The 9,805-nt window shown below is 43.5% G+C and overlaps 1 protein-coding gene across 1 annotated transcript in view; it reads left to right on the top strand.

The window, feature by feature from the left end:
• The window catches only part of LOC108577654 (sonic hedgehog protein A), an 86,744-nt gene that overhangs the window by 63,157 nt on the left and 13,782 nt on the right, over window positions 1–9,805 (top strand). The window lies entirely within an intron of this gene.

Below are 9,805 nucleotides of genomic sequence, written 5' to 3'. Positions count from 1 at the left end.
GCGCGCGAGAGATTTAAGGCCCGTCCACAGGGTTTGGTCCCTACTCTCTGAGCGTATACAAACGCGGAGGAGGACGAGATAGGATCAGCCTGGTACATCCTACAGGATCGTGGCGAGGCAGCCTCACAGGGCCACACGGTATCTAATCTGGCCACTTTCGGAGCCGCGGGTAGCCGTGTTTTGGCCGGGGATCGTGTTAAGGGGATTTACATTCATTTCGATCCTAATAACCCGATCCCTCGGATCCCGATTTGGAACACGATATCCGTCCACTTCGTGTACGTATACCCCCGAGAGCCACACCGCTTTCCTTTTTTCTTCCTCCATCCTTTGCTTCTCCGTTGCATCTCGCCTCTTCCCTCCTCTTCTAATCCTCTCGCTCTTCTCTTCTCCGTCTCTTCTCTACCTGTGACCGCGAGCTACGCGACGAGCTTTTAAGTTAAGGACACCCGGTGTCCTACACCTTTCACTCGCTCGTGAGATATTTAAAAGCCGACTTTTCTCCGGCTACACTTCTCTCTCTCTCTCTCTTTCTTTCTTTTCCTTTCTGTCGTCTTTTGAACGCAGAGAAAGCCGCTGAAAAGCGTATACACACGCGAGTTTTGTCACTGGGGCCATTTAACCGGCTGTTTCGCCGTTCTGTTCCTTTGAGTAATTGCGCTCCGCTGTACGATGCGCGTTTTGTTTATGTATATACCGGGTGAATGAAGTGCTTCGAACGTAGGTGGTTGCACAACCGGTTGGGAATGAATGGAACATGCTACGGTTTTAAAGTTTGATTTATTTCGGAAACGCGCCTGTGGAATGATATTCAGATTTGCTCGCAGAGTTTTGAGGTTAGGAACGATTTCTCGTGAAGTGTAACTCGCTTTTCAGCTTTGGAATTTTTATGCAAAGTAGCGTCCAATTTAAATTCTATTTTAGAAAAGAAGGTAAAGGTAAAAAGATGGCATTTCAATGTCAGTTTATTTTTTCTACATTTCCATCAAGTCATTTCGTGAAATGTAAGTTTTTCATTTTTCTTTCATTTTATTTTTGGAACAAAAGTTTGAAATGCGTTGTGACAGCTGAAAAGCCTACTTCTTTGAGGTTAGGAACGATTTCTGGTGAAGTGTAACTCGCTTTTTAGCTTTAGAATTTTTATGCAAAGCAGCGTCCAATTTAAAGAGAGAAGGTAAAGATAAAAAACATTGCATTTCAAAGTCAGTTTATTTTTTCTACATTTCCATCGAGTCATTTCGTGAAATGTAAGTTTTTCATTTTTCTTTCATTTTATTTTTGGAAAATATTTGAAATGCGTTGTGACAGCTGAAAAGCCTACTTCTTTGAGGTTAGGAACGATTTCTGGTGAAGTGTAACTCGCTTTTTAGCTTTAGAATTTTTATGCAAAGCAGCGTCCAATTTAAAGAGAGAAGGTAAAGATAAAAAACATTGCATTTCAAAGTCAGTTTATTTTTTCTACATTTCCATCAAGTCATTTCGTGAAATGTAAGTTTTTCATTTTTCTTTCATTTTATTTTTGGAACAAAAGTTTGAAATGCGTTGTGACAGCTGGTAGCCTACTTCTTTCACCGTTTGGATTCTCTCGTGATATTTAGGCGTCTTCGATACCTCCGACCTTTACCCTCGGAGGTGCCGTTACGTGTGTCAATAATATCCACGGCTTTCTTCGGTGGAATGCGAAAAATGTTCCGTCTTTAATGGTCTTCTTGTGTCCTCTTGTTTCGACTTTATTGCTTTGCTGGACGTATCTTCCGTGTTCTGTTTGGAATAGAATATTCCGGCTACGAGTAGTTGTCCTCTGGAAGTGTATTCTACTTGAACGATCATTTCTCTCTCCTTCTCGCTGTTTCTTCCATCTTCTTCTTCTTCTCGTTTTTTCTTCTTCTTCATCTTCTTCGTTGTCTCTTTTTCTTTTCGGTGGCGGCGAAAGTATTTCGAGGAGGATGCACGCACTCAAGAAACGAAGTAAAAGCCTTCTCGTACATGAATGGACCGGTGACGAGTGGAAGGTTGGAGACGTTTTTAGAATGCTTCACGTAATTGGAGGGTTTCGTTGACAATTAATGGACTGGATAAATAGAATAACCGCTACTGTCAATAGCGATGCTAATGTATTTATGAAGTACCGACTGCTTGAGATTTTTCGAATGTCGACGTCTTGGACATTTCGTGAATAGTCGAGATTAAAGGGTAGTAAAATGTGAGAAATATGACGAGATAATTATGGTGCAAATTAAATATGTGTTGAACAGAAGTATGATAAATTTTTTGAATTTTACGGAACATCTCAAATAGTCAGAGAATTATTCAAATTATTCGAATGAGGAAACGAAGAAGTGTATACATGTATAGTATGATGCATAACTCGATAGAAGACTGACAAAATGGAGAATCCAACTGCTTTAACAAATTTCTTCCTAACACTCCACCAGAAGAGAACAATTTTTTAAATTAAATTATTCAAAAATTATTCAATACTGATAAATGATCCAAATCCTCATTCCTACATTCTAATAGTTAAGTCCAACAGAAAACTCGTCTACGTCTCATTCAATAATTCTTCCATCGACAAATTCCTACAACCATAACTCGTCATATTTCCACCACAATTCTCTCACAGCAACTCATTTCTCACGCCAAGAAAACACCAAAAATTTCCACAAGAACGAACTCGAAAAGAAAAAAAAATCCGATTCCATCCTGTTCGTTCAACTTCGTTCTGCAAAGTGGTAGGTAGTGTGAGTAAAAAAAATGGACGGAAAAAGCGCCTGGATAATACGGGAAGCTGTAGAGATGGTTGGAGCGCCGTGGTGTAGAGATGAAGAGGGGTGGCAGGCGCTGCGTGGCGCAAGAAGTGACGCCTAATGCGAGAAATAAATGAAAAGGAAGGTCGAGGAAGGAGGAAGCTTGGGGAGATTGAGTGGCGAGTCTGCGGACGCGACGAGGCGTGCACCGATCGCGCGGTACCAGGCATCATCACCCGCGGTCGCGTTCGTCGTGGATCCTGTCGACGACGGGCGTGATATGGCCCCAGGTCCAAAACAACACACCCTTCTCTCTCTCTCTCTCTCTCTCTATGGTGTGTTCGTTAGGCGTGTCTGAGCCTCTCTTTCTCGTGCCAACACTCGATCCCGTCTCGAACGCCGCGTCGGCTCTAACTCGAGCGAGCGGTAATCCGTTCCCACAGACAAAAGGGCCTCGCGGCCCGTCGACTTCGATCTTCTTTCCACCACTTCGACTGGTTCGTGCCCGTGATCGTGTCCCACCGTGCGCAGGTATGTAATAAGGATGTAACCCGAGCCCCTGGCCGGGACAACGAGTACGACGACGACGACGACGACGACGATCGGTTCCACGGGACAGGTTCGAGGTTGCTTCTACTGATCGCAGACGAACCAACGATCGATCGATCCGATGGCTGCTTCCAGGAAAAACGGCGAGAAGACCTGGTTGAAAATTGGCCCCGATATACACCCTCCCCTCTTAGGTTTCGCGACATTCGGCCCGGGGTCGATGGTAATTGGTTGGTAGAGGTGGGTGGTTGAAATTATACTGTTTATGGGGGTTTAGGTGAGTTGGTGACGAGATTGGTAGATGAGGTGGCTATGAAAATTCGAATACTTAGTGTACCTATTCGAATATTCGATGCATTTGAATTTTAGGGGTATTCCAATATTCGGAATATTGGGGATATTCGAATATTCGGGATACTGGAATATTCGGGATATTCGAATATTCGGTGCATTTGAATATTCAGTGCATTTGAATATTCGGTGCTTTTGAATATTCGGGATATTTGAATATTCGGTGCACTTGAATCTTCGGGATATTCGAATATTCAGTGCATTGGAATACTCGGTGCATTTGAATATTCGGTACATTTGAATATTCGGTGCTTTAGAATATTCGGTGCACTTGAATCTTCAGGATATTTAAGTATTCGGTGTATTGGAATACTCGGTGCATTTGAATATTCGGTGTATTCAAATATTCGGCGTATTCGAGTATTCGGTGAATTCGAAATGTACAAAATATTCGGCACAATCCAAAATTCAAATATTTCGAATTATCCGAATAAAGAAATAAAGAACTGTACGCATACATGATATCTAACACAATAGAAAAGTGCAAAAGTGAAGAATTGAACTATCTTCAGAGCCGCCGCGATTAATTACCAATCACCTCGAATCCTCATCTGACACTCCGAAAATTTCCACCATCTCAGTTCCAACTGACAAGAACACAACTTTGCAGATCACATAAGCGCTCTAACTCACTATCGATCGGCTCTGAAAAATCCTAAAAAATCCGAATTTCTCTCGTTACGAATCGAACGTGAATTATTTATCCCGAAGGAGATCGTGTGGCAGGTCCGCGTTACGCCCGGCTCTTCGACGATTGCGTCGTCGTGCAGGTATGCAATGAGGATGTAACCTAAGCCAGGAGGCCATCGGCGAGATTCGAGACTGTTCTCTGTAGTCTCGAAAATTCCACGCGGAGATCGAAGTTCGCATTCTACAGGCTTCCAGGAAGTATGGTCGCCTCGTTGTCCGAAATTTAACTCGAACGAAGAACTGGTAGAGAAGAGAGACCGCAAAAATTGCGACATCGTCTCTCTGTGTGTATGTGTATGTCTGGCGTCGTCTATGAAATTTTTAACCAACCACCGGTACTAAAAATTCCAACAAAAGAATATCGATTTGTGTTATATTCCTCGGCAAGTTGCCAACCGAGCTTCTTCCTTCTCTATCTCTTCACTCCTCAGCTTCTTCTCGCTATCGTCTGTTTGCTCTCGGATACGCGTGTTGAAGGACTGGTAATCGTGCACCGAGCAAATGGGAAACGCGACTCGGAGGAACACGCTGGGGAGGCGGAATGAAGATGAAGAAGCGTGAGATAGGTCGTCCAGAAGCGAGACTGCGCTCTCTTCACCGGACCCATCTTTAGAGAGCTCGACAAACACACTCGAACAAGCTCGCCGCGAGTCTCCTTCAAAACACGGGACCCATTGTTGCCGTGTCATCTCTTTCGGTCCTGGGCCATTGTCCTCCGACGCGTGCATTACCAATCGGTTCGAATCGATCACCTTCACTTAGGAACATCGTCCTCTCTTCAATCGAGAATTCACAAAAGCATAAATACACCGGTGTGAAACGTGGATCGACGTAGAAGAAACCGAAAGCAGGATCGACGTTTAGAAGATGAAAGTATAGTTCCTCGTGGCTCGTTTAAAGCCCCATAAAAGAACGAGCCGCGACATCTCACTGTCTGAGAATTCGAATTCCCGGTGATCAGCGAGCCGATAAAAGCTAGCGATGGTGGTATAGGTGAAGGTGTCGATCCGTTTCCATCGAAGCGGAAATCACTTCCTGCCGCAGCGTCAGCTGACGCCTCCGAACGGGGTTTGTGTCTCTAGTGAATGGGGAAGATCGAGGGCAAAAGGTGTAAGGAGGCTCTCTCTCTCTCTCTCTCTCTTCTCGGAGGACACACCGAAATCTGTTGTTGGTCAGACGATAAAAGAGGCAGAGGAGGTGACGAACCACACGCCGGCCGGCGAGGGGAGTGGGGAGAGGAGGAAATCGAACGAAAGGACCAGACCGGAGAGAGAGAGAGCGCGAGCGAGGAGGGAGGTGGAGAGGAACGAGCCATGAGGTTGAAACAAGAAGAACGGAATAAAAGGTTGGCCTGGCCGCGAAGGTGAAGCTGAGAAACGGCCTGAAGGAGGAGGAGGACTCGTGTAGAAACCGGCGGGGGCGGGGCCCCGAGTCTGGATGCTGGGATGGTGCCCGTGGCTCGGTTCACCATCTTCGTTCATCTCGGACCCAACCCCCTTTCCCGATCGAAACCTGCGGCCCGTCTTTTGCCTTCTCTCTTCTACCGCTCATTTTTTCGCTCTCTCCTTCTGTTCTTCGTTATTCCTCGTTTCTTCCCCTTGACCTTCTCACCTCGGTTTCGGACACTGCTAAACTTTCGGGACAATTTTTAGCGTGTTGCTGCGTTACAGGGGTTTCTCGAGTTGTCGGTGGATGTGGTTTTAACCCTTTCGCTGAGAGGCGGATTTTTATACGTGACATGCGTGGAAAATGGTGGATGTTCAATCTTGGGCGATGAATTATTTCTTTTGGCTGCGTTCGTTTTAAATTTGGTTTATTTAGGTGAAAGGAAGGTGCAAGAAGGGTAGAATTGAGGTGAAAGTACGCCAGAAGGCGTTAACAGCAGTGAAAGGGTTAATAAGAGACGTGATTTGATGTTTAGTAGGATAAATTATGTTCATTTTGTAGTGTTCTTTGGGTGAACGATTTTATTATTGAATGCAGTATTGCATATTTTAAATAATAGTTGTATTAAGTGTCTCGATGTTTCATTCTTTGAGACGTGATTAAATTTATATTATTTCATATCTAACAAGGTACTGGAGGTACCTGTAAGATTTTTTCGCAGAAATTGAAGTTATCTGTGAATTTCCTTAAGAACATCCTCAACTGAGCAAATTGACCTATCTATTTGAAAAGTAGAATTTTTTATGTCTCGTCTACTCTGTACAATTTCATTCAATTTCAAAGTCAACCAAAATTCCAATATCACCATTTTCACTGAAAAATGAAAAAAAAAACTTTGCTTCATTTAACACCAAATTTCCACCAACCATTTCGTACCAATCAATAACTGAAATTCAACATTACCCATTGCTATTCCAATTCCAAAAATCTTCAAAAATGCTGCACCACTCGATTCTCTTATCTACTCGGACCTCAAGAACTCCTCTTCTCCGATCAATTCCGAAACGCAAGGAAAAGAGAAACCTGAAAACTCGGGATGCTCGCGAATTCCAATGCAGATGACTCCTTGCTCGGAAATACGGAATTGAAATTGCTCGCCCGCTAACTAGCAGCTGCGCGGGAATTAACACGGTCGCTCGCCAGGATGAGATAAGATACGATGCATGTAAACCAGGTGTAAGTGATAGACGCTCGATAATTAACGGGTATCGAGGTGAGAGATGAGGCAGAGATAGGCTGCTCGAAGCCGGGGGACATTATCCCTGTCGTATCCAGTCCATCATCCACCGAAACTGGTTTGCTTTTCGCCTTTCATCCGCCTTTCGTAACGTTCAGCTTCTCGCGCGCTGCCCTGCCTCCCTTCAGATTCCACTTCTCTCCGGTAACCGCGATGTGGAAAATTTTCCCGTATATGTACGTCTGTCGACGCGTCGTGTGTGTCACGCGTGTATTCCACAGTCAGGGAGGAGTTACCACGTCCAGGCACGTCAGAACTTTCATCCGCCTTTCGTAACGTTCAGCTTCTCGCGCGCTGCCCTGCCTCCCTTCAGATTCCACATCTCTCCGGTAACCGCGATGTGGAAAATTTTCCCGTATATGTACGTCTGTCGACGCGTCGTCGACGATAGTGCGCGTGTGTGTGTCACGCGTGTATTCCACAGTCAGGGAGGAGTTACCACGTCCAGGCACGTCAGACTACGCTCCGGTGATTTTGAAGTTTCGAGCGTGTCCTGGAAGTCGCGCCACTTTCACTAACCTTTCGCAAACCCATTTCGTGTCCGGATCGCGTTTCGTCGCCAGGATACGCGGAGAACAAACGTGAATAACGCCTCGGGCTTTTTAATTGGATGGAAATGAAGGAGGAATTGTGGAGCTGTTGGTTTGTCGGTGTTTAAATGGGTTTGATGTACTGGTATAGTGAATTAATTTTGTCGAAAGATGTATAAGATTGATTTGTGAATGGTATGTGAATGTACGAGAATACTTTCATTGATAAATTTGGTTTATCAGTGATGGATTTGGGAAATTTGTTTAGGTAAAGGAGACGACTTTTCTTGATTTCAATTCTAATTAAAGTTTCTTTGAAAGTAAGGATTTTTAATTATTTATATATTTATTTAAAAATCAGAGGAAGTATACAAGTAGAGAACAGAAAAAGAATGAACTAAGAAATTAAGGAAAGTATGAAGAAGATGAAGGAACAGTACACTGAAAGAGGAACCGAAAAATGAATCGAGGAGAGTCAAGTAGCAATGTAAAATCCAGTTCTAATTTACAATTCAAATAACGATAACGTTGAAGATGACACTGATTACATCGAGAAGATTAGAAAACAATCGTTACAATTTGTACCATCTTTCAAAATTCCTGTAACAACTTGGGAATTCTAAAAACCAAGTATCAATCATACAAATGAAGTCGAAGTGTAAACTTCCAAAAACAAAGACCTTCACAATGCAATCCTCCAAAGTTCGGTCAAACCTAAGAGTGCAGCAAAATCGCCATTTATTCCTCGACAATAAAAATGATCCTTCTTCACGCACCGATCGACAATAAACGTGGAAAAGAGTTTCCAACAGCCACTCGTGGTTCCCGAAAAACTCTTCAGGGGTGCGTTTCTTCCATAGTTCGCGTGTTTTCAATCGTTCCTCGTGACTCTCACGCGAAAGAGTCGCGATTCGTTTCGAGGATATTTCGCGCATCGTCTTTGTGGTCGCCTTTCTCACTCCCTTTTTTTTCTCTTCTTCATCCCTGTGTATCTGCCTCCCTTCCGCCCTTGTGCCCCTAATGGATTACGGGCCAAACCATTTTTCAGTCGAAATGGATTTTCATACGAGCCGACATTCTCGGCTTTGGCCGACCGCGCGCATTCTCTACCATTCTCCGTTTCACTCTATCTCCGGTCTGCCAAAATGTTTGTAAATAGATGTAAAGTCTGGGAGGGGCTCAGGGGGTTCCCTGCTGGGTGAACAAGACGCCCCATCGTGCACTACGGCCAGTACATTTCTCGGCCTCTTCACCATTCTTCCCTCCCTTTACACGATCCTACATTCGGCCACCTTTTATATTTTCTTCCACCTCTTTCTACTTTTCGCTGTTTCTTCTTCTTCGTCTTCCCACTCGTCTTCTTGCTGCTTGTTCCTCTTTTGTTCTTCTTTCTTCTTTCTTCTTCTTCTTCGTTATTAGTCATCTTGATTTTTCGAAGAGTTCCTTGCATCACGTTCGTGGATTTTTTCTGGGTCCTTTTTGTTTCGAATCTTCAGTTTCTTCTTTTTCTTCTTCACTATCGGTTATCTTGAGTTCCCGAAGAGTTCCTTGCATCTTGTTCGCGGATTCTTTTCGAATCTTCAGTTTCTTCTATAACGAGTCTTCCTTTTTCTTCTTCTTCTTCTTCGTTATCAGTCATCTTGATTTTTCGAGGAGTTACTTGCATCTCATTCACGCATAATTTTCTGCGTCCTCTTTGTTTCGAATCTTCAGTTTCTTCTTTCTTCTTCTTCTTCATTATCAGTCATCTTGATTTTTCGAAGCTTTCTTTACATCTCTTTCATGGATTCTTTCCTGCTTCCTCTTTGTTTCGAATCTTCATTTCTTCTTTCTTCTTCAGCGAGCCTTCTTCCTTTCATTTTTCTACTTTTACCCCTTCTTCTTCTTCGGTATTAATCATGAAGCTTCTTTTCAATCTTTCATGGACTTTTATCTGCTTTTCTTCTTCTTCTTCATTATCAGTCATCTTGATTTTTCGAAGCTTTCTTTACATCTCTTTCATGGATTCTTTCCTGCTTCCTCTTTGTTTCGAATCTTCATTTCTTCTTTCTTCTTCAGCGAGCCTTCTTCCTTTCATTTTTCTACTTTTACCCCTTCTTCTTCTTCGGTATTAATCATGAAGCTTCTTTTCAATCTTTCATGGACTTTTATCTGCTTCCCCTTTGTTTCGAATCTTCACTTTCCTCTTTCTTCTTTAACAACTCTTCTTCACCAGTGTGCTTCGTCTTAACTCGTTTTCTTCTCAGACATCTGAT

Source organism: Habropoda laboriosa, unplaced genomic scaffold, assembly GCF_001263275.1.
Source record: "Habropoda laboriosa isolate 0110345459 unplaced genomic scaffold, ASM126327v1 scaffold718, whole genome shotgun sequence".
Taxonomy (NCBI): domain Eukaryota; kingdom Metazoa; phylum Arthropoda; class Insecta; order Hymenoptera; family Apidae; genus Habropoda; species Habropoda laboriosa.
The sequence above is the reverse complement of the archived record's forward strand: the minus strand, read 5'-3'. Positions and strand labels throughout refer to the sequence as shown.